Source organism: Ictidomys tridecemlineatus, chromosome 1, assembly GCF_052094955.1.
Source record: "Ictidomys tridecemlineatus isolate mIctTri1 chromosome 1, mIctTri1.hap1, whole genome shotgun sequence".
NCBI classification, from domain to species: Eukaryota; Metazoa; Chordata; class Mammalia; order Rodentia; family Sciuridae; genus Ictidomys; species Ictidomys tridecemlineatus.
In genome coordinates, this window is record NC_135477.1 from 95,011,386 (window position 1) to 95,036,414 (window position 25,029).

Here is a 25,029-nt window from a genome sequence, read left to right on the forward strand (position 1 = left end):
ATCATGAAAATACAACTGTCTCAGAAAATCCTCTATAGAGAACACTTTACCAGATCTGGGTCACGTGGCTACCCTTAACTTTATTCATGTTTAGGAAAGAACACATAGAGCCATAGAGGAGTTTAGAAAAGAGGAAGAGGCATGTGAATGGATGGTTCATCAGTCAAGTCAGCACCATTTGCTCTGAGTTACCCACAAGTGGGTACTTACATACTAGAAAAAAAAATGGAGGCCCAACATTTCAACATATCAGCTCAGGGACTGACTTCCTTAACAATACTCCTAAGGTGCAAGGAATAAAATCAATAATCAATAACTGAGATGGTATCAACCTAAGAAAAATATTCACAGCAAAGGAAATAATCAAGAACGGAAAAAGAAAGCTTACCAAATAGGAGGAAATCTTTGCCACCTGTACCTCAGATAAAGCATTAATCTCCAGGATATATAAAGAACTAAAAAAAATTTAACACCAAAAACAAAACAAAACAAAACCACAAATAGTTTAACTAATAAATGAGCAAAGGAACCAAAGAATTATTTCTCAGAAGAAGAAATATGAATGATTAACAAATATATGAAAAATATGTTCAATATCTCTAGCAATTAGAGAAATTCAAATTAAAACTACACTGAGATTCCAACTCATTCTAGTTCAAAAGGCAATTATCAAGAATATAAGTAACGATAAAAGTTTGCTAGGATGTGGGTTAAAAAGGTACACTGGTACATTGCTGGTGGGACTGATGCAAATTGCTGCAACCACTACAGAAAGCAGTACCGAGATTCTTAAGAAAACTTAGAATGGGACCACAATTTGATCCAGCTATCCCACTCCTCAGTATTTATCCAAAGGAATTGAAATCAGTACAGTACAGTGATGCAGCTGGAACAATGTTTATAGCAGCCCAATTCACAATAGTTAAACTATGGAACCAACTTAGGTGCCCTTCAACAGATGAATGGATAAAAAAAATTACAGTTCATATACACAATGGAATATTTCTCAGCCTTAAAGAAGAATGCAATTATGGCATTTGCTGGTAAATGAATGGAACTGGAGACTATCATGCTAAGTGAAATAAGCCCATCCATGGAAGTAAAGGTCAAATGGATTCTCTGATATCTAAAAGCTAAACCACAAGGTGAATGAGGGGAAGAATAGAAATTAAGTAGATTAGACAATGGGAAATGGAAGGGAGGAGGGATAGAGAAAGGAAAGACAGTAAAATGAATCTAACATAATTTTCCTATATATACATGTGGAAACCTTACAGTAAATCCCACCATTATGTACATCTATAAGAATGGACTCCTGGACTGGGGTTGTAGTTCAGTGGTAGAGCACTTGCCTAGCACATATGAGACACTGAGTTGGTCCTCAGCACCACATAAAAATAAATAAATAAAAATAAAGATATGATGCTCATCTACAACTTAAAAAAAGGGGATCCTAACTAGAATAAAATATATTAAATGCTTGTATAATTATATTAAAATGTATTCTGCTGTCATGTACAACTGAAAAGAACCAATTTTTTTTTAAGTGGGTACTTAGCTAGAAAGCTCTGTTCACTTCCACTCACTGAGGTGCAACCACAACTCAATATCTTCTCATGATGCTTGCAAAACATTTAATGAGAGTAATTATTCTTAGCTATATACAATATTTTGTGTATTACAAACAATATCTGTGTATTCCAAATAATATTTTGTGTATTCAAATTTTACAACTCAGTATTACACAACAGATGATCTGTAACTTGCTTTGTTCTCCTCTATATATTTTTAAAATACATTTCATCTGATAATTGTAGCATTAGTTAATTCAGTTTTGTAGTTAAATCATATTTTATCATTTAAATATAACAAAGAAGATCAACTTGATCCATACAAAACTTCTCTTTGTGTAAGTTAAAAAACAAATCTTATCTATTATCCATTTTAAATGACTTAATCTGATAAGTATTCACTCTCCTTTTGATGGGTATTTACATTGCGTTATGGTTTAGATAAGAGATGTACAGGAAAAACTCCTGTGTGAGGCAATGCAAGAATGCTCAGAGGTTAAAGGATTAGATGATGAGAACCATAATTACTGTGTTAATCCACTGCTGTGGTTTAAGTGGGTGGTAACTGTAGGCAAGTAGGGTGTGGCTGGAAGCAATAGGTCACTGGAGTGTACTTATGTGGTTTATATTTTGTCTCTGGTAAATAGAACTCTCTCTCTGGTCCTGGATGCTGTGTCCTGAGCTGAGTTCTCCTTCCATGAAGTTCTGTCTCATCTTGGACTTAGAGCTGTGGAGTAGACTCTCCAAAAACTGAACTTCTGAATCCATGAGCCAAAATAAACTTTTTCTCTTCTAAGTTGTTTGGTCAGGTATTTTGGTCACAGTGACATAGAACTGACCAAAACACATAGTTTCCAAATAAGTTAACTATGCTTATGTTTTCCTACAAAAATGGAACTTTCACATTAGGAATTACTAATCAAATATCAATTCTTAGTGTGCACATACAAAACACTATCATTGAAATACTGGATGAGGATAATCTGAGAACCTGAGGAAAGGTGTTAGTCACTGTCCCAGGACCCCAGCCACCACACATGGTAACTTTTCTGACTTATCAGTATGCTATTAGCCATAAACCTGTTCAGAATTTATGTTCCATAGTGTATATGTCTTTTACAATGTTATTATTCTGTATATCTCTTGGTCTTATGTTATTTCATTTCTAGTCTTAAAATATTTTTTTAAATAAGCATTTGTATATTGTTGATTTTGTCTTGACCACTTATTAAACAATTTCTGTCTATATATTCATGTAGTCTTCATAACGGCATCATGAATTTATCTCCATTAGAGAAAGGGTACTTAAACATACTGAGGTTAAGGAAATACCAACTTAACTCAGATAGAAGAGTGCACAATCTAGATTTAGACTAAGGAAGTCTAGCTTCCAACTCTTGTTACTTAACAATTATCCATTATAATCCTTTAGTATAGTTTACCCTCCTCTCTGATTTAGTGGCATTTATGGGTGTCACATCCCCAGATTATACACCAGAGTGAATGTACAGCATCAACAGTTCTAATTTCCTAAGATGGTTGTGTTGCACACTGATATCAACCTTTCTTCTTTCCTTTGTTAAGATTTTGAGTAAAAGACAATCAGACAATGACAGCTGGAAGCTAGCCTGGTACTCAGAGTTAGATTGTGGCGCCCTCCTATTGAAAAATCCATTTCACCGAACACCAACATCAGAGAAGTCCACAGAATGAATATGATGGAGTAAGACGGCTTTGTAACCATTTCTGAACACAGATGCCTTATGACCAATGTCCCAGCCACAGAAAGGACAAATGCCCTGTCCTCACTGATGTAAGAGCCACCACTGCTTTACCGGTCAAACTTTAGCCTCTCTTCCTTCCTCTTACCTTCCAGATAGAATTATCAATATGACAAAGGACTTTCTTTGCATCCTAAGAGCATCCCAGCTACAGCAGAGCTCTGCTACTGTGAACTCTCTCCCAGAGATCTAGCACCTCCAAATCCTATTACAAGTCCCTCCCCCTATCCTCTTTGAGACCTTCCAAGACTCTCTGTTATCATTGCAGAAAGTCAATAAAGGCACCTACAGATGAATTCCTCATCATTATAGCTAGATAGTTGAGAAAAAAAAAAAAAAGCTATAGATTAAAGTTTAAATATTGCTTATCAACTTACTTTTGTCTTTTTTTTTTTTTAACCAGGGATCAAACTCAGGGCACTAGACCACTGAGGCATATCCTCAGCCTTTATAAATTTACTTTAAAAACAAAATATTTTGATTATAGCTTGATCTCAATTTTTAAATTTTTTGTAGAATTTTTCATTCAACCTTTTAGGCTATATGTTCTAAATCCATTTCTTATAAAGAACATACCATTCTTTTTAATTTACTCTAATAACCTGCTTTTAATTTGTGAAAATTGTGGATTTAACTTAGTTGCTGCAATTTTAATGCCAAGCTAATGTAAATATCACTTTTATAAGTTTTCTTCCTGCTCTCTCACATCTCTACATTCATTTCTCCTTTGTTTCCTCTTCTTTCTCTTTTTCCTCATCCCTCAACTCCATAGTTTAATATAAATTTCTTTCAGATCATGTTTTTATTTTATCTTTATTTTAGGGAATTTTTTAACAGCTTTGTTTCATTGACTATGTACCTCTTTGAGATTCCTGGGTCGTATTCAGTGGTTTTTCCAACTGCCACCTATTCAGGCCAAGAGTATTTTTTATTTTTTAAACTTCTTCTGGTCATTAAATTCCAAGCCAGTAGGTGGTGGAGGTTGGCAGATGACCTGTAAGTGAATGTGTCTTAATTAATTTGATTTGCTATTTTCTTTATTCTTGAAACTTAAAGATCATGCTAATTTTTTTTACATTTAGCTACACATTAAAAAGAATATTTCTGCTTTGAGGAGAAAACAACAAAACCTTTCAAGATCTGGAATCTGCCACAAGTCCCCCAAAAGAAATCTTGTGTACTTTTAAGATACATACAATGCTGCATTGTTTATTTCATTTTATCTACTTTTCCTTCCAAAAAATTTAAGTGTTTTATTTTACCATCCTGGCACAGGTTGTAATAACCTCAGTCCTACTTAGTCTATCCACCATTTTTTTTCTCTCTTCCTAAACAATCAGCATAAAATTTCAAAGAATATTCCTGAGAATAATCTTCATTATTTATCTGTACATGAACAATATTCCTTTCAATAGCTGCTGAATACATAGTTATGGCCACACATTCTGATTTTTAACAGTGTTCCTCTAACTGGAAACTATGTTCCAAACCAAGTCAAGGACACACAAAAATAATAGTCTACTTCTGCAGGTTCTTTAGAATATCTTTTACTGTTAGTATATGGCTGGAGATCTACTGGGCACCTGACAGTAAGTCCTCATCCATTTACTATTTTGTGGCTCAATTGATTTCTTCAATTTTAAATGAAGATGGGAAAGGTGTCATAGTTTTAAAGTTACCAATATTGAGACTTAATAAAAATGCAAATACATTCTAATGGCCTTTAGACAATGTATAACCTTGATCAACCCTTCCTCCCTCAAAATGTGGAACATTTCTGTCTCTTCAGAGTGTTTCCACACATGGTCATTCTTGACATCACTGCCACTCTTAGCAACCACTGATAAGAGTTTCTCTCTCCTCCCTTATTATCCCCCTCTCTCTTTTCATGTATACCCACAAACATTCCAAAATTTAAAAGTTATTCAGGTTATAATGTTTATTAATTTCAATCCAGAAGTGTAAATGTTCATAAAATCACTATATTATTCTATATTATTCTTTAACATTCCAGTTAAAAACACTACATATATACCAATATATGTTAACATGTACATTGTTTTAATGTCTGTTTTTTAAATAGATTGACATGTTTAATATTTTTCAGAATAATTTAATATCACTTCAGAATTATATTAGTATATAAGTATTTTTATATCAAATAACTTTTTTTATTACTATGAGAAATAATATATGGTCTGTTCCTAATGGTGGGAGTAAGTCATGTAACTACTAAAATATAGCCTCAAAGAACTCTACCAAGTATAACTTTGAAAGAAATATAAAATTTCCCTGCACAGAAAATGTATTTCTGACTGTTGTGAATGGTAGCAAAATTATTGCTTTTCTGAGATATAGTGAACTTATAATAGTCATTTAAAATAGGCATTACAAAGCTTGTCTTTCTCAGTTCATTTACGACTAGATGGATTACTCTAGTGACTTTTGAAGTTTAAAGTTAGCAATACTAAAGCTGAACTTCATGATGGAGATAAAATCTTGCCTACCTACAGCTCCATGAGGAAAAAAGACATCAACTATCATTTTTATTCAAGAAAATTCTGAAAACCACTGCATTAAAAATATAAAGGAAACACAGTAGAGGCAAAGATATAAATGTTCAGTGTTACAGTTACCTATTGTTAATTTGAAATGGAAATATTAATATGAATCATATCTATTTTAACAGAAACATAACATCCCTTAATTGTGTATATATAATTTTATGTTTAATTTATTCTAAATTCATTTTGGAAAAATCTGAAGCCTACAGAAAATTTAGAGATTAATGCCATGAAAATTTACATAGCTTTCAGCTATATTATTAATGTGTTGTCACATTTGACTTTCTCTCAAAGAGAAAGTACACATATATTTGTCAGTCTTTTATTGTTGTGACCAAAATGCCTGATAAGAACAACTTGGAGGGCTGGGGATACTGCTCGGTTGGTAGAGTGCTTGCCTTGCATGCTCAAGGTCCGTTCACTCTCTAGCACCACAAAAATAAATAAATAACCTAGAATAAAAGAGTTTAGGCTCATTGTTTCAGAGTCTCAGTCCATAGACAGTGTTTGAGCCAACTTTTTCATGCTATGACTAAAACATCTGATCAGAACTATTTTAAAGCCAGAAAAGTTTATCTGAGCACTCACAGTTTCAGAGGTTTTAGTTCCTAGAAGGCCAACCCTATTACTCGGGACTCGAAGTGAGGGAGAACATCATGGCAGAAGAATGTGGCAGAGGGAAGTATCTCACATGGTGATCAGAAGCAGAGAGAGGTCTCCATGTACCAGATACAAATATATACACCCAAGCCCTAATTCCTAACTCCTCCAGCCACACCCTACCTCTTCAGTTATCACTCAGTTAATCCCTATCAGGGCATTATTTCACTGATTGTGTTAACACTTTTACAACCCAATCATTTCTCCGCTGAACCTTCTTGCATTGTCTCACACATGATCGTTGGGGACATTCAAACCATAATACACAGTATGCTCCAAGGCAAAAACATCGTTGGGAAGGGTGAGACAGAGGAAAATGGCTTCAGTAATGGCTATCAGGAAGCAGAGGGAGAAAAATTGAAGGGTTCAGAGACAGTTGTACTCATCCACAGCATTCCTCTCAATGATCTACTTCCTCCAAATGGGTCTCACTGACCTACAGTACATGCAGCCATCAATGGATTATCCCACTGATGAGATCAATGCTCTCATGATAGAGTCACTCCTAAAATCCCCACTTCTAAACATCTGCATTGGAGATTTTGCTTCATACTTGGGATTTGGGGTACATTCCATATGCAGATTACAATAACCTTACTTTTTACTGACTAAGAATATTCCCTAAATACTCTGAAAATGGTAAAAATAATGGGTTTTAGAAACATAATTTTATGGAAAAGTATTCTAAGACTGGTTTTACTAGGTCATGTGTAATCATTGCCAACATGATAATAGACACACATTTATATGAATATTTACTGAAGAAAACTGCATCTATTACTTTAATCAATACTTAAACATAAAACTTTGCATTTAGAATTAATGTTTATTTTAATGCATGCATAATACATATAATTCAGGTAACAGATTTCACCAGGAAAAGACTGTCTAGTCGGTCAGTTACTTGAGAAAATAAAACAAAGTTAAATAACAGAATGTACTATTTCTTTGTTAAAGGCTATTTGAAGAAATATGCTAAAAATGTATTTGAACTGAGCCAAGCGCAGTGGCACACACCTGAAATCCCAGAGGTTCAGGAGGCTGAGGCAGAAGGACTGAACATTCAAAGCCAGCCTCAGCAACTTAGAAAGACCCTAAGCAAGTTAACAAGACCCTATCTCAAAATAAAATTAAAAATTAAAATTAAAAAGGGCTTGAAAAATTGCTCAGTGATTAAGCTACCCTGGGTTCATTCTTTGGTTTAAAAAAAATAGTATTTGCTCAATTTTGCTCGGTTTTTTATTATCTACATTAAATACCAATAGAAATTACTTTAGCAACTTAAAATATTAATTTTGCTTAACAAGTCATATGAAACATTGTTGAGAGCCGTCCATGGGCTGTGTGTGGACCACATTTCGTATCACAGCCTAGTGAATAGGATAATCTGGTGTCTGGGAATTTCCAGTGGACATTTCCTCTGGTTGACTGCCCAGACACATTGTGAACTCTATTCTGCTCTGCCTGGTCCTACACAGCACCAGAGATGGGGTGATCAGCTACAACCACTTAAACACCCAGCCCCTCTGTGATGAGTGTGACCTGCCAAGATGCCAATCACCCTGCTGTCTGCAAGACATCAAGAAGCAAGAGAAGCAAGACTCCACCCTTGAAACCTTACCCCTGCCTTTGATGCACTCCCTTAAATAAACCAGGGGAGCCCTTTTCTAATGGTCTACCCCTTGCTCTATGTGGAATATATCAGGCGCTCCATCCTTTAAACCTAATTTCCGACTTTGTCTTTTGTTCTTCACTAATTTTTCTGGACTTAAATTTCTTAGGTGGCTTATATCCTCCTTGGCAGGAAGAAGAACCCCTTAGGGAGGAATTGGCTGCCTCCCCATAAAACATGAGTCTAATAAAGTCTAATCTGAAGACTGAAATTCATGCATAAACACTCACATCCAAGGTAGAAATTCCTATCTATCATCTCAAATGTTCACAAAATTTTTCACCCCTTTTCTCTACTACAGGGACACAGCCACATCAATGTTTACAGCAGCACATTTCACAATAACTAAACTGTTCAGCCAACCTAGATGCCCTTCAATAGAATGCATAAATGGATTCTAAACATGTTTTCTGATGCCCCATTAATCTACTTAAATGCTTGGTAAGTCTCTCCTTTTCCTCCCTCCCACCCTCTATTTTACCTTCTTCTTGGCTTCTTACTTCTTTCTCCCCTTTCTCCTCTTACATCCCTCATCCTTTCCCCTTTCTTTCTTCCCTCTTGCCTTTCCCCTCTCCTTTGCTTCTTCCTCTCTCTTCCCCTCCCCCCTCGCCTTTCTGCTGTTGTCTCTTGCACACCCTATTCACATTCTCAGTTTTTTCTTGTCCTGCCTACACCTATTGTTGACCTTCTCCCTACCACCACAGTGGTGTTCTGTTCTCCCCAAGTCCCCTAGGAGAAACATGCCTGATTAATCAAAATTATCATGAACTATTCAAATGATTGCTAATCTCTTTATGTATCACAGAAACACATCTTTTTTCCTAATTTAATTAATTGAATATTAATTTAAATGGACTACTCTATTATTTTAACCCAGTGTTGCAAAAAAATTATATCTAGTATCATTTGAAACAGAATTAAGAGTGGTGTTTTTAAAAATGTAGATTTCAGATTTCAGAAATGCCCCACTCCATTGGAAAATGTAATATTGGGATCTAACTTAGAGTCTCACTAAATTGCTGAGGCTGGCTTTGAACTTCAACCTTCTGCCTTAGCCTTTCAAACCAATGGGATTACAGGCATTCTCCACTGTTCCCAGTTTACTTGATGCTTTTAAAACAATTTCCCTACACGATTTTAATGTGCACTGTATTTTGAAAGTCATTGGTCACTTCTGTATGACACTGGTAGAAGTCAATATTTCATAAAGAGTATAAAATTGATATTACTTGTTTAAACATGGCACATACCTGGTAAGATTGTAATATGCACTTTGTAACTTTTCAAGATAAATCTGGCCACAGAAAGCTAAGTAAAAAACATTGCAGGGCTGAGGTTGTTGCTCAGTGGCAGACTGCTTGCCTGGCATATCCTCAGCACCACAAAAAAATAAATAAACAAAATAATGATTTTTTTTTTTTAAAAAAAGAACACTGCAAACACTGATAATTGATAGTTTCATATAATTCACATAAGATTTAAATATAAATCTACTTTAATGGGAGGGGCTATAATGTTACATAGGCACATATATAAAAATAGGTAAATATCTGGCAGATATATGGTAAATATAATGAATGTAAATATATGGCAGATAGATCTTTTAACATCTGAGCTAAAAGATCTATCTGCCATATAATAAAATGTGAGATTAGCACATATTTTTGGTAACAGACCTATACCTATGAAATTCTGCCATTCTTGTGCAGAAGTGGCCATAGACTATACAAATTCTGAATGGTATGGTAGTGTTCTACTGTAAGGGTCCAGCGGAGCGTTGGAGAAAGAGACCACACAAGAGACTGGCTCCATGCAATTGGCAAAAGGGGATTTATTGGGGATCGATTCCAGCGCTGGGGCCCTGTGCTCACTCAAGAAGGGAGAGCAACCCGGAGCCCAGAGCTGAGGTCAAGCAGAGCTTAAGTACACTTTCTGGAGAGGGCGGGGGCTTTGACTACATCAGAACAAATCAGCATGAGGAGTGGGAAAGTTGAACAACAACTTTCATACATGATTAGCACATTCATTGGTGGGAACAGGTCGGGCGGGGGTGATTGGTCACTCCTAAGCGGGGTACACATTGGTTCGGGCCCTGTATGCTTACATGACAAACTGCACAGGGCCCTAGGCTAAATGGCCAGTAGGGCGTTGTCTTAACTATCTCAGGAATTTCAGGTTCTGGGTGTAGCAGAGGAACTTTAGGATGCCCGGTCTTTTACATTTTAATTCAGGATTTGCAGCTTAGAAACTACCCTTTCACTACTAAAATTTTAATTACCAAAGACAATTAAAGAGCAATGTGCTAGATTTGCCTACAGATATTAGTTTGCTGACACCTACAAACAATGATCCAAGGAAAATTTTCTTGTATGAAAGAAGAAAGATAAAATTGAATACTAAATAAATATCAAACAATTGTGAAGAAAGCAAAAATTTCCATGTAACTGTTACCGCTGTTAGCTGGTGACAAGTCCTTGCTTCCCCAATGTTGAAGAATAACACCAAAGAAGCACGCTGAGGCAAGGTCAGAGTAGAAATTAGAAGTTTATTAAAGGACAACAGAAAAGACTTCTCCCAGAGGAAGAAGGGGACCCAAGAGGTGGAATCCATGGAAGTGCAGTTGTCTCCCCTTTTTATAGTTTTGGTGATGGAATGTAGGTTGGAAAGCCTGAGGGGTGGGACACAGGTGGGCCAAAGAAGTAATCTGAGCAGGAAGAACTTCCTTAACACTTCTTTGTGATGGGCTATCTTCAAGTTTCCTGGGTTTCATTAACATTTCTTTGGGATGGACTTTGGCCTAGGGCCTTTTAGAGACTTCATTAACATTCCATGAGTTGTCCTGCATTTCCCCCGGAATCATTCTCAGCATAGCCTCCATTTTAGATTTCACTCGGTATTAGATCTAATTTACCTAACTACACTGACTACCTAACTTTAAATCTGGCTTCATAACATACATGGCAAAAATTGGCCATGGATTTTATATATTCATACCTCTTTCTGTTCCAAAGATGAGACATAGGTTTGGACAGTTAAAAGACATGAAAACATTATTCAGAAAACCTAAGCAAAGGACTGGCAGTGAGATTTGATCCTTGTTAATAACTGCACTCAGTCAAAAACAAAGATGTGACTAAGCCGGATCTGAATAAATGAATGAACCAAATAAAATCAAAAGTGAAGGGAGTTAAGGGAGGTGGTAGAATCAATACATAAAGATTTTGAAATGGAAGAATTAATTAGCATTTAAGGATTAAAAAAATATATAGCAAAATATAACTAATTAAAGAACATAAGGTAAACACTTAGAAATATAAACTTCCAGAGTAAAATGTAGAGCTAAAGAAGAAGTAGAGAGTTTAGAAAAGGAATATATGTTAACTAAAGGATAAGAAGATAATTCACAAGATAAGCACTAAACAAATATGTAACCATGTTTAAACATGTGTCAAGGAAATTATGCTCTATTCAAGGAAATTTAATATGTGCTAACACCTTGATTTTTAGCTCACTGAGATTAATTTTGTACTGATGACTTCCAGAATTGTATTTTTAAAAATTGTGTTGTTTTAAGCCAGTAAGGTTGTAGCAAATTTTTCTATGAGTAACAGGAAGTTAAAACAAAGTCCAAATAAATTTATCATTGAACAATACAAATGACTTCAATTTTCCCCTTAAAAGAAAAACAAGTTCATATTCTGTTTCAAAGGCAAAACAATGCTCTTCTCTTTGCAAGAGACGTACCAAAATCTTATCATTTTGAATAATTAGAGATGAAAAATTAGAAAAATTATTTCATCAAATGCAAATGGAGGCAGAAATTTCAAGGCAAGATTTAGGTCTAAAAGCAATAAAATGAGGCTATTCATGAACTTTTTAGTGCTGAATGTCATATTTCACAATGACAATATAATTATATAATTATAAATGCACAAAGTGGCAGAAATTGTCATAAAGCAGAACTTAGAAATTGAAACACATTAACTTTAAGACAATTAAATCTCAATCTGTTTTATTCAGGGTACAGAAAAAGAAATAACATGAAAATCTCTGTGCTATAGTTTTCCATCAATGCAACAAAATACATAAGAAAAATCTGTATCATCACTCATTTCAATACTAACTAAATGAGAAGATAAATTGAAAGGGTAAAGTTTCTAAGCTGCAAAGCCTGAATTAAAATGTAAAAGACCAGGCATCCTAAAGTTCCTCTGCTACACCCAGAACCTGAAATTCCTGAGATAGTTAAGACAACACCCTACTGGCCATTTAGCCTAGGGCCCTGTGCAGTTTGTCACATAAGCATACAGGGCCCGAACCAATCAGTTTGAATGTGTACCCGGCTTAGGAGTGACCAATCACCCCCGCCCGACCTGTTCCCACCAATGAATGTGCTAATCATGTATGAAAGTTGTTGTTCAACTTTCCCACTCCTCATGCTGATTTGTTCTGATGTAGTCAAAGCCCCCGCCCTCCCCAAAAAGTGTACTTAAGCACTGCTTAGCCTCTGCTCTGGGCTCTGGGCTGCTCTCCCATCTTGAGTGATCCTAGAGCCTCAGCGCCCTGAATTCGATCCTCAATAAATCCCCTTCTGCATTTGCATAAGTCAGTCTCTTGGTGGTCTCTTTCTCCGACTTTTCGCCAGACCCTTACAAAATGATATACAGTTCAAAGCATTATAAGCAGAAAAACAGAATGAACTAAGGACATCAATAAGAAGAAATCAAACTATAAAATAAATACAGTAGAAATAATAATCTAATATATTTTTTCATTCTTTATAAAAGGCAACTACAATAGATAAAAACTGTGCATCTAATTAATGAAGAGGAGAAATAAACAGACTCACAAAGAAAGTAAATAAGAAAGCAGATCACCCAGGCCTGGGAATGAACCCAGCACAAAGCAAAAATTCATGACAAAAAAAGAGTAAAGCAAAAAATGAAGTAGGAAAAAAAAAAAAAAAGGAGACCATGTTAAGGAGTGCTAGTCTCTAGGTATCAGCACTGCTTTGCATCTTGTGAGAACTCCTGGGAAGTCATTCTAACTACTTCCTTTCAGGGAAGCCTATTGGGGAAGAAGAGAGGATGTTCACTCATTAGCTCAGAGTAGATCCTCCTGTTTCAAGACTGGGCAACAGGAAAACCCTGTTATGGGACGTGGAGGGCTATAGGTATGAAGCAAGTCACTTCTACCTGAGAAAAACAAGTGATCCAGGGTCCTGGACATAGATAAGCTAAAAGGAAGAGTGTCATTTTCTCTGATTCACAGAAAAAAAAATATTTTTTAAAGTACAAAAATGGTTAACTGATTCATTGCTGGTGAAGCCAGATTTAAAGTTAGGTAGTCAGTGTAGTTAGGTAAATCAGGTCTAATATTGAGTGAAATCTAAAATGGAGGCCATGCTGAGAATGACTCAGGGAAAACGGGACAACTTATGGAATGTTTATGAAGTCCTGAAAAGGCCCTAGGCCAAAGTCCACCTCAAAGAAGTGTTAACCAACAGCCCCAACAGATTTGGAGATAGCCCATTCCAGAGAAGTGATAAGCCCATCTCAAAAGTCCTTCCTGCTCAGACTACTTCTTTGGCCCACCTGTGTCCCACCCCTCAGGCCTTCCAACCTACATTCCATCACTGAAAGAACTATAAAAAGGGGAGACAACTGCACTTCCACGGATTCCACCTTCTGGGTCCCCTTCTTCCTCCGGGAGAAGTCTTTTCTTCTGTCCTTTAATAAATTTCTAATTTCTACTCTGACCTTGCCTCGTCGTGCTTCTTTGGTGTTATTCTTCAACATCGGGGAGCAAGAACTCGTCACTGGTCAACAGCGGTAACACTGGTGGGATTGTAAAATGGTGCAACCGCTTTGGAAAGCAGTATGGAGATTCCTTTGAAAACTTGAAATGGAACCACCATTTGACCCAGCTATCCCACTCCCTGGTCTATACCCAAAGGAATTAAAATCAGCATGCTATAGTGATACAACCACCTCAATGCTATAGCAGCTCAAATAATAATAGCTTAGCTGTGGAAACAGCCCAGATGCCCTTCAATGGATGAATGGATAAAAAACTGTGCTGTATATATACACAATGGGATATTATTCAGCCTTAAAGAAGAGTAAAATTATGGCTAAATGCCATACATTACGGATAAATCGATGGAGTTGGAGAATATCATGCTAAGCAAAATAAGCCAGACTTCCAAAACTCAAATGCCAAATGTTTTCTCTGATAAGAGGAGGCTGATCCATAAGGGGTGAAGGGTGTCAAGGAAAGAATGGAGGAACTTTAGATTGAGCAGAAGGGAGAGAGGAGAAGAGAGGGTGTGTGTGTTCGGGGGTGGGGGGAATATGGTAGAATGAGATGGACATTATTACCCCTATGTATGAGTGTGATTGCACAAATGGTATAACTCTACATCATGTACAGAGAAATGAAAAGTTGTGCTCCATTTGTGTAAAAAAAATAATTAATTACCAAAAAAAGTACAAAAATGGCTAACATAATCAGACCACATTTCTCAACTCTGCATGTCAACTTTGTTTAAAAATGGGAAGAAATACTATTTACTAAAATCTGAGAAAACTGTGAATATCTGCTTTAAATTGATAAAGTTTAAAGGAAGTTCTGTAAAGGTAAAAATTCTAAGCTGATTCCAAGCTGCAAGAGCTTGAGTTAAAGTGTAAGAGACTAGGGCATTGTAAAGCTTCTAGATTACAAGGCCTGGGCTAAAAAGTAAAAGACAATTGTTACAATCATACAAGTCTATTGTTACAATTCCTCTGCTATCCCCGGAACTTGTAATCCCTGTAAAGTTGTTAGAACAATGAGGGAACTGCCTAGTAAATGTCTCCATTGATTCCCTGGTTGATTAATAGCTAAGGGCTCTAGGTAGCATGACACGTACGCATCTAGGCCCCAGAACCAATCAGTTTAAATGTGTACCCCACTTAGAAATGACCAATCATCTCTGCCTAAATTGTTCCCGCCAATGTATGTACTAATCATGTTTCAGAATTGTTGTTCAATTTTCCCGGGCCTTATGATGATTTGTTCTGATGCATGCAAAGCCCCCCACCCTCTCCAAAAAGTGTACTTAAGCTCCACCTGACCTCCGCTCTGGGCTCTGAGCCGCTCTCCCTTCTTGAGTGGGCACAGAGTCCCAGCGCGCTGGAACAGGATCCTCAATAAACTTCCCCCCTGCGATTGCATGAAGTGAGTCTCTTGTGTGGTTTCTCCTCTCCGTCGCTCCGCTGCACCCCAACAGTTCAAATTGTCTAATGCTACCTGTCTCCTCCCAAATATTTATTCGTTCTTTCTTTTCTATCTGTCATTGTGAATTTGCTTTTGAGTACTGTTTATTTGCTTTCTTTTTGTTTTAAAAAAGTGGGATTTTTTTGTTTTTGTTTGTTTGTTTTCTAGTTTTAGGTGGACACAATATCTTTATTTTATTTTTATGTGGTGCTGAGGTTTGAACCCAGTGCCTCACTCATTCTAGGGGAGCACTCTACCTCTGAGCCACAACCCCAGCCCCTGTTTATTTTCTATTTCTGGCAGGTATTCAGGTTAGATAATAAATTATCTGGTCAGGAAGATGGAAATGGAATGCTTACACCTCCAGACCACTTACCCCCTCTCAACCAGTTAACAGCACCTCCCAACACAAGGAGTTGCTAATGAGTACCTCCTGGGCAGCTCTTTTTGAGCCTTCTGGCTACATAGGCAAGAAAGAAAGAGAAGGTAGGGGTGTCCATAAAAAAGTAATAACACCCCCCACCCCCACACTGGGGCACCAGCTGTAGGGTCCTGGCTGGAGGAGTGTACTGTCTCAATTCTGTCCTTTAAGTAAAACTTTTTTCTATGCTTGCCTTGGCATTACTTGAATGTTTAATCTTCAACACAGTGGAAACAAGGACCCAGTCCTGACTTCCATTTTCATCTCTATAATTCTTTTTGAATTATCTGAGAACAAGTGAAGTCACTTGAAAACACTCTGATATTTTTGGCTGTAGCTTTTAAGAATTTTTTTAGGAAGAATCAACACAACTTTTATTCTCTAGCTAATGACTTTCCACTACAGAGGTAAGACATTCTTGGGTACCTATTGCCCCTTAAATTATGAGTTTGGGTCTAGATGATTTTAGCTTTTCAAATTTGTATGAAATGGGAACTCTCTGGTGAAGGATGTGGTTACATACCTGTCTTCTCAGTCCTCCCTAAATGATTCCAAAACTCCTCCCATGAACTGATCCTGCCCCCTACCCACAAAAAGGGCCCACCAAAAGTAACTGCCTCCTCCCATGGCCTGCCTCTGCTAAGGCTGTGTCTAAAGCCTGAACCTCTTGGCCAGCAGCCACATCAGGTGTCTGATTGACACTGCCACTGAATAGGGAGAAGCTTGCTAGTCCAAGATCTCCTTCCCACCTCAGGTACATGTTCTCATCACGAATCTGAGTACTTTTCCATGCTTACAGCCATTCTGTATTTTTTTTTTCTGTGAAAAGTCAATTCAAGTTTTGAACCTTTTTAAATGAATTTACCTATTTTAATTTTAGATATGTAAGAGAACGTCATGTTTTCCAGAAATGATTTCTTCATCAGACATGCCCTCTGGAAACACTTTGCCCAGTCTATTATTTGCCTATTCATATTTTAATTGAGTCTTAGAAAAATCAGCATTTTTAAAATAAAATGTGATTTTTCAATGTTTTGCTTTGATTTGTTATTTGGGGAAACTTGTTTGATGTATCCCCCTCTACCTAAGACCATAAAATTGTTCTCCTATTTTTTTTTTTTTGGTTCCCTATGCTTCATTTTTAAATTCTTATAAATTCTACAATGCTTCTAATAATATTTCCTTTACTATTTAATATTTCCTTTCCTTTCCTTTACTATTCAGAATGTAGGAATTCAATTTCTGATCTATCTCTAGAAGGTTGTACAAAATATAACATTATATATTTGTTTACTAACATAATCTCTAGTTTTATACATAAACAGTTTTCTTGATGTTTTCTAACTTTCTTCAGTCTAAATGCTAGTACTTCAATGTTATGGGATAGTTTAAAATATATTAAGCCACAAAAAGCTATTCAGATAGGATATATGGTGATAAATAGTCACTTTGGTATTAATCAGTATGATTCTATAAATTTGATTCTCAAATTAGCACCATAGGGCACTTTTTGGAAAAGTTGGAAAATGTTGCATGATATATTGGTTTAGGGATATATTTGTGCTTTATATGTGTTTCTGTTTGCATCATCTAACACAGAAGATAATTAATAATGTGATTGTAATGTTTTACTATGTGGCTTGATATTGACTGGCATTTGGATAGCACTTAGAGAAATATGGTTATTATTGTATATGTGTTTCATGGAATTAATTATATATATATATTACCTGCTTAAATTTAATTTATACTTAAAATCATAAATGTAAAATATATCAGAAAAATGGCTCTTTCAAATTCTCTTAACCTTGAATAAAACAGATTCTATTGAATTTGCTGCCTTGGGAGTTTAATTAGGTCTTACTAAATGGGACTATTCATTTTTTCTCACCTCTCTATGATCCAGAACTAATTAACACTTGAAGAGAAAGCTAATATGGAAATTTTTTAAAGTGATAAATGAAATTGCTTGAATGCCTCTGGGAATAATACTTATATTATCCTCAGTCATTTATATTCACATACATATAATGGTGGAATCAAATGTTACATTTATTTTCTCAATTTGAGTCAATATTAGAAAATAGGCTGTAATTTTGGTGGGTTTTTAAAAGTGTCCAATAAAAACTACAGACATGCAGTACTAGTATCATTTATAATTTTGTATTTCAAAAAATTATAGCCTTGGAAAAGTTCTCTTTATTTTCTCTTTTTATTGTAACAATTGATGTGTCAGTTCAATGGGCTGCAAATATATTAGCTTGTTTATAACTCTTATGGGATGAATAAATATGCTATTTTCATTAATACATCAAAAACTGAGCACCTACTATCTGCCTGGTATTGATTAGGAAACATGGTATGCCATCAAGGATCTAACTCTTAATTAGGAAAAAAGAAAATAAGAGTAACAAAATGTGTTAAAGAAAATGCAATCAAGGGTGGAATAAATTCTGGTTTGGTTCTTTCCAAACTTCACAAAGAAGAAAACATTTTTATCTGAATCTCAGAAGATGATAAAGATTTTTTGAGATGCAGAAGTGGAAAAATATGGATGGAATTAGAGATGTGCACATCTGTCCTCAGCTCAATTTTGTTATACAGCTTTCATGTTTGGAGAGGGTGGATTTTAAGACACTATGAAGGGGCTGGGGAGATAGCTTAGTGGTAAAACAATTGCCTAACATGCATAAGGCCCTGAGTTCAGTCCCCAGCACCATGTAAAAAAAAAAAAAAAAAAAAAAAGAACAAAAGTGGGAGTTGTAGCTCAATGGCAGAGCACTTGCCTAGCACATGTGAGGCACTGGGTTCCATCCTCAACATTATATAAAAATAAATAAATAAAGTAAAGGTATTTAAAAAAAGGCAACAAGAAATGAAAAATAAATAAATAAAACAAGGTTCTATGAAGGCAGGCTAGGAGGCAACAAGCTTGGTAAAAAAGCCAGCCTCAGAGTTCAGCCAAGAAAAATTAGTATTTGAAGCAGGAAAACTTCCTGAGATTGTAAAAGAAGTATGCAATATGGAGACAGGAAGAACTGGACTTGGTGACTAGTGGGCATGTGGAGTGAGTAGACACTTAAGATCTAATTTTGACTAAAGTCACAACCAGGTAGCAAGAAACCCAACATAGTAAAGAAATAGTAGAACTAAAAGTTTTCTTTCAAGTTGCTGGAAAGTGAGGGAAAGATGGAATAAACATTTGTGTAGTTAAATGATTAAAAAAATTAGATTTTAATTGTATCTGAGTTTGTATGTCTTTTCCAGTTAGCATTTTAAAGTTTGTGTCCTGTGCAATGGGAATATCTCATGAGAAGGAATGTATTCTATTACTTAAACCTGATATCAAGATTAGTATCAATATTTCAACACTACACAAACCATATTTTTTAGAGTGAATGATGCTATTTTTTTCTTAACTGTTTTTCAAATAATTGTCTCATGTTATCAATTGTCAGCCAGTATGTGCTAGCAGATTAATTTTTAAAAAATTCAATAAAAGAAAAAACTGAAAAAAATGGCAAGTGCTAAATTGTTATCTTTTAATTTGTTTACTTTAGGTGCTGGGGATTAGATTCAGGATATTCTACCATTGAGCTACATCAAACTTGGGATCCTCCTGCCTCAAATCCACAGTAGCTGAGATTGCAGGTATGTACCAACACACATGGTGTTATATTCTTTAAGGACTACTCCCCATCCCATTTACTGTTGTTTTGCACCAGGGATTGAACTGAAGGGTGTTTAATCACTGAAGTACATCCTCAGCCCTTTTTTTATATTCTATTTTGAGACAGGGTCTCCCTGAGTTGCTTTTTGCTGAGGCTGGTTTTTAACTCGTGATTCTCCAGACTCAGCCTCCCAAGCCACTGAGTTTATAGGTGTGTGCCACTGCAACTAGCTGCTCATTTTTCTTTTTTCTTTTTCTTTTTTTTAATATATTTTTTAGTTGATGATGGACTTTTATTTTATTTATTTATATATGGTGCTGACAGTCAACGCCAGTGCCTCACTGGTGCTAGCAGGTACTCTACCACTGAGCTGTAACCCCAGCCCTCATTTTTCTTTAATTAATACATTTTTGGGGGGATTGAAGAATAAAATTAAAATAGCAATCAAATTATAATGAGCTCTAAATACATTATGATTTTCAGAAATTCTGTTATTCAAACAGAACAAATGGAATTGGAGCAAGAATAGTTAAAGAGCACATGGGTTTGAAAAATGAATAATGAAATCAAGAAAATAATGGTGTCATATCAAACACTTCAAGGCATGACAGTGCCTGTGACAGGCTGAGATCATGGGAATGTCTAGAGAATGGGAAAATATATATCCCCTAATTTTTTAGTTCCTGAAAAATTATGCCAAATTCCATCAGGACAAGAGAGGAAGGAGAAAAAAATGAGCTTCTGAATTTAGGGGTCTCCTTAGCATCTAACTTACTCTACTATTAAGCCGCTCTCTTTTTCTTTACTACTCTAAGAGCTATTTGTCATTGCCTATTTTCAGTACCATTCTTGCCCTTTCAATATAAGATAAGAGGTTGACTGGATAAGGATAAATGCGTGATACCTACCAAGTGATGTAAGATGATCATCTTCTGTTGGTATTTCTCATCCCCATATTGTCATTTCATTGTCAGCTAAATAGATTCTTTAATGCTTAACCTCTCTGTGTGAATCAGCTTCTTTATGTTTCAAATAGGTATAATAATACCTATCCATCTCACAAGGGTGTTTTAAAGATTAATTAGCTAAGTGCTTGGAAGATAGCAAGGTTATATAATGCTAAATATTCATATTCATTATGAGTCTGTCTTAAAATAATAAAATCAGAGTAATTCATATTAAAGGAAAAAGTATGGGCAAACGCTCTTTTCTTTATGGTACAAGATGACCTTGAGCTAAAACCTTTATATTTTCTCCTTATTGTATTCACATTCTTTCCCTCTGTTCTTCCAACATTCAAAGACATGAGTAAATAGCAGATCTATAATTCTTACTCTAAGCTTCATCTAAGAGTCTTTGCTCTGCAGGTGTAAATCATATAATTAATGTTACCTTAAGGTACTTAACTTAGCCAAATGGTGTCATATCAAACACTTCAAGAAACTTAGAAAAAAGGTTCATATTACATCAAGTATAATTGTAAGTGATTAAGTTATCTGTTGCTAATAGCAAATCACAGCAGCATTATGTGAAACTATGTCAAGGGCAGTGGGAATTATAAAGGTAGAGATTTTTTTAATATACTGGGGCACTGAAATTAAGTACTGTGCAAAATAATAAAATAATGGGTGAAAACCAAAAAATGACTCATTGTCAGAGTCTTAAAATAACTAATAAAGACTACAAAAATCAAGTCATATTTTATTTAGAGTGGATTTTATAGAATTCTGATAAAACACGATCTGACAAACTTAAGCAATTACTAGGATTTGTTGTATCATAGCATTTTAATAGTCTGCCACAAAAATAATAGGATTTGAATTGCATTTTCAAAATTGAGAAACCTCTGGTATCCTGTCTAAATCAATTTAGTCTTGTTGAAGCTCTATAAATGAAACACAGATTTTTGATGGAGTAAAAGAGAGAGGACAAAGCAGTTATCAAACAGATTGATGCCTCAAATTACACATGAAAATTAACTTGCACATTGGCAATATTATATCTCTTTCTCAAGATAACTTTTTAAACTTTTTGTTATGAAAACTGTGATCAAATGTAGCCTAGCAAGAAAGCATTTTACACATTTACATATAGTATATGACAATTGTTTTCTTAAAACTCATCCTCAGTACTTTGGATTTGATTCTTCATGTTATATGAGAATCAAATGAAGCTGGGTGTCATGGTGCATGCCTATAATCCCAGGGGCTAGGAAGGCTGAGGCAGGAGGATCGCAAGTTCAAAGCCAGTCTCGGCAAAAGTGAGGCACTAAGCAACTCAGTGAGACCCTATCTCTAAATAGGACTGGGGATGTGGCTCAGTGGTCGAGTACCCATGAGTTCAATCCCTGGTTACACCCCACCCACCCCCCAAAATAATAAAATGGTAATTAATATTTCAGAAGTCAGCAAAAGATATATCTATATATCTCTATCTATATATCTATGTGTGTGTGTGTGTGTGTGTGTGTGTGTGTGTGTGTGTGTGTATACTCGTGTGTGAATGAATGATAGATCTCCATTTTACCCTAGGGTTAAGTTACAAAATATGCATCTACAGTTTTGTGTATGCATTTCTAATTTCTTTGAGAGTCTCATGTGTATATTTGGAGAAAGTGCTAGATTTAATAAGCATTTATAATTTCTTGGACTAATGAAAGAATAGCAAGAGAATGGAGTTTTTTGAAATTGAATAATTATAATGAAGAAATGTGAAATTCAAGACAGAAGATAGAAAACAGAGTAGAATAGGAGTTTTAAGCAGGGTATAAGTGTTATTGTGGCTTTGGTGTTGTGAAGTAAGTACAGATACCAGAAAACTATAAAAATACAGAAAAATTGAAGATGCCAATCGTAAGCTTGAAATTAAGATTTTCTAGGTTTTTAATGGAAACAATATCTATCAAGAGCTTCAATGTCTAATGAAACTTTTAATGATGAAGGAAATATTTTATATCTATACCGTACAGTTCAACTTGCTTTTGAGCATAGAAATATTGCCCTGTGAGTATTTTTGAAACTCCTTTTATAAAACAGATTTATGGAAGTATAATTGATATTCAACACACTGAAGATCTTTAAAATCAGTGATTTAGTAAGTTTGTATATGTGCATTCAGCCTTAAGCCATGATGTTCATAATTATGATAATAAGCATATATCTCAGCACCAAAAATTTCTACTTTCTAAGGTCTCCTTGCACCACCCATCCTAGAAAAAATCATTGATTTTCTTTCTCTCATTCAAGTTTTAATAATTTGAATTCTTTACAAATGGAATTTTGTAGTATGTTCTCTTTATTATTGTTATACTGGCTTCTTTCAATTAGCCAAGTATTTTGAGCTTTGTACATGTTGCAGGCATAACAAGATTATTTCTTTGAGTAGATAAATAGCAATATATAATTAGACCACTTAAAAAATATATCATTGATGAATATGTGGTTTGTACCCTGGATGTGGCTATATGGTTTTAAGACCAAGCTTGGGTAAAATATTTTTATAGATAAATGTTCATGTCTTTTGGATAAATAATCATTCTTGGAACAACTGTATCAAATAGAAGGTGTGAAAGTGTAAAGGTGTACATTTAATTTTAAAGAAACTGTAAAACTTCAAAGTTGCCTTCCCATTTTGTATTCTCTCAGTTGTATGAGAATTTTGTTTGCTCCACATCGTTGCAAATATTTGATGTGGCAGGTTATTTTAAGCATTAAAATTGGCTTTATGTGGTGATTCATTGAGTTTTTGCCTTTCTATAAAAACTAATGTTACTGAGGTATGTTGCATACGTTTATTTACCATGACTAATCCTAACATAAATGTTTATATAATCTCCTATAGTCCTCCTAAACTTTTTATGTTTTTTTTCCTATTGGATTTAGGACTGTGACTTGAAGGTAATTTTATTCATTTTATAAATACTTTGTTGTTGGTTTCTGTATTCTTTGTTGAAATGTTAACCCTTTTCTTATGGAATTGCCCTTGCACATTTGTTAATAATTTAGTCATCTAAGTGTGAGTTTTTTTCTGTTCATTAAGCTCTTTGTTTATATTGTCTGTGATGTTATCTTTGTTAATGTACAGTACAGAAATCTTGAAATCAAGTAGTGTCTTTTAAATTTGCCTTTGTGACCATTTAAATAATAATATGGTGCATGCCTATAATAATAATTAATAATAATAAAAAATTATTATTATTATCATTATTGGTGCTGGGTATTAAATTCAATGCCTCTTGCATGCCAGATTAGTCCTCTAAAACTGAGGAACAGTCTCAGCTATTTCCAATGTAACAGATAATTTTTATTTCAATGTAAATTTTTTAAAAATTTGGCAAAGTTTCTACTAAAAAGAATACTTGGATTTTTATTGAAATTGCTTTGAATCTTTATATCATTTCGTGAAGGAATTATGATATGGTTCAGTACTGAATTTTGAATCTATAATTAATGTATAGTTCTAAATATAGAGCTTTATTTTTTCTCACCAATGATTTGTAGTGTTCAGTGTACATGCAGTACACATTGTTTACTAGGCTTATTAAAATATCATATTTAATTCTATTGTTGATGTATTTTTAGTTTTAATGTTAACTTCTAATCTTTAATTGGCAGTATATAAAAATACAATTAATTTTTTTCTGAAATTTTCTAAGATAATTCTGAAAGTTATAAAACTGTGTGTTGTAAAATCTCCACATATCTGATTAATATTGCCTTTACATAAAAGCATTTTTTTTAATCTGAAATTACTCTTTCTTTTCTGTGTAACTCCGAATATCTAAGACACTTTGATATAAAACAATGAGTAAAGCATCATAAAGTGGTTTCAGATATTGAAGGAAAATGGAATTTTACTTTCACAAAGAAAGTTAAAGAAAAAAAGGCTCTGTTTAATTATAGATGTTTAATAAATTTTGATTTTTCACATCTGTTGAATGTGTTAATATGTCGAATTACATCATTGATATCTTCCCTTATATATTTCTTTAGTTGACAAATTTTATATATATATATATATATATATATATATATATATATATAGAGAGAGAGAGAGAGAGAGAGAGAGAGAGAGAGAGAGAATGTATATATAGAATATATATATATATATATAGAACAATTTATTTCTTTGTGCATTTCAATTTCACAAAGTGGTGAGCTTCATTGTAGCATGTTTTCACACACATATAAAAACACAATTTTACTCCCCAACACTCCCTGAACCCTCTACTCTTTCCTCTCTCTACTTTGCTGGTCATCTTTCTACTTTCATGGCATCTCTTTTTCCCTCTCTGTCTTCGACATATCAGGGAAAACATAAAATAGCGCTCTCTCTCTGAGCCTGGTTTATTTTGCTCACAATTCAGGTCTTCAGCTCCATCTATTTTCCTGTAAATGATATAACTTTATTTTTCTTTATGGCTGAATAAATCT

General features: G+C 34.8%; 1 long non-coding RNA gene across 1 annotated transcript in view; it reads left to right on the forward strand.

The window, feature by feature from the left end:
- LOC144366358 (uncharacterized) overlaps positions 1-25,029 on the forward strand; it is a 57,120-nt gene that overhangs the window by 4,100 nt on the left and 27,991 nt on the right. Inside the window, exon 2 of the long non-coding RNA XR_013425430.1 lies at positions 19,487-19,577. This is a non-coding gene — a long non-coding RNA (uncharacterized LOC144366358). The remainder of the gene's footprint in view (positions 1-19,486; positions 19,578-25,029) is intronic.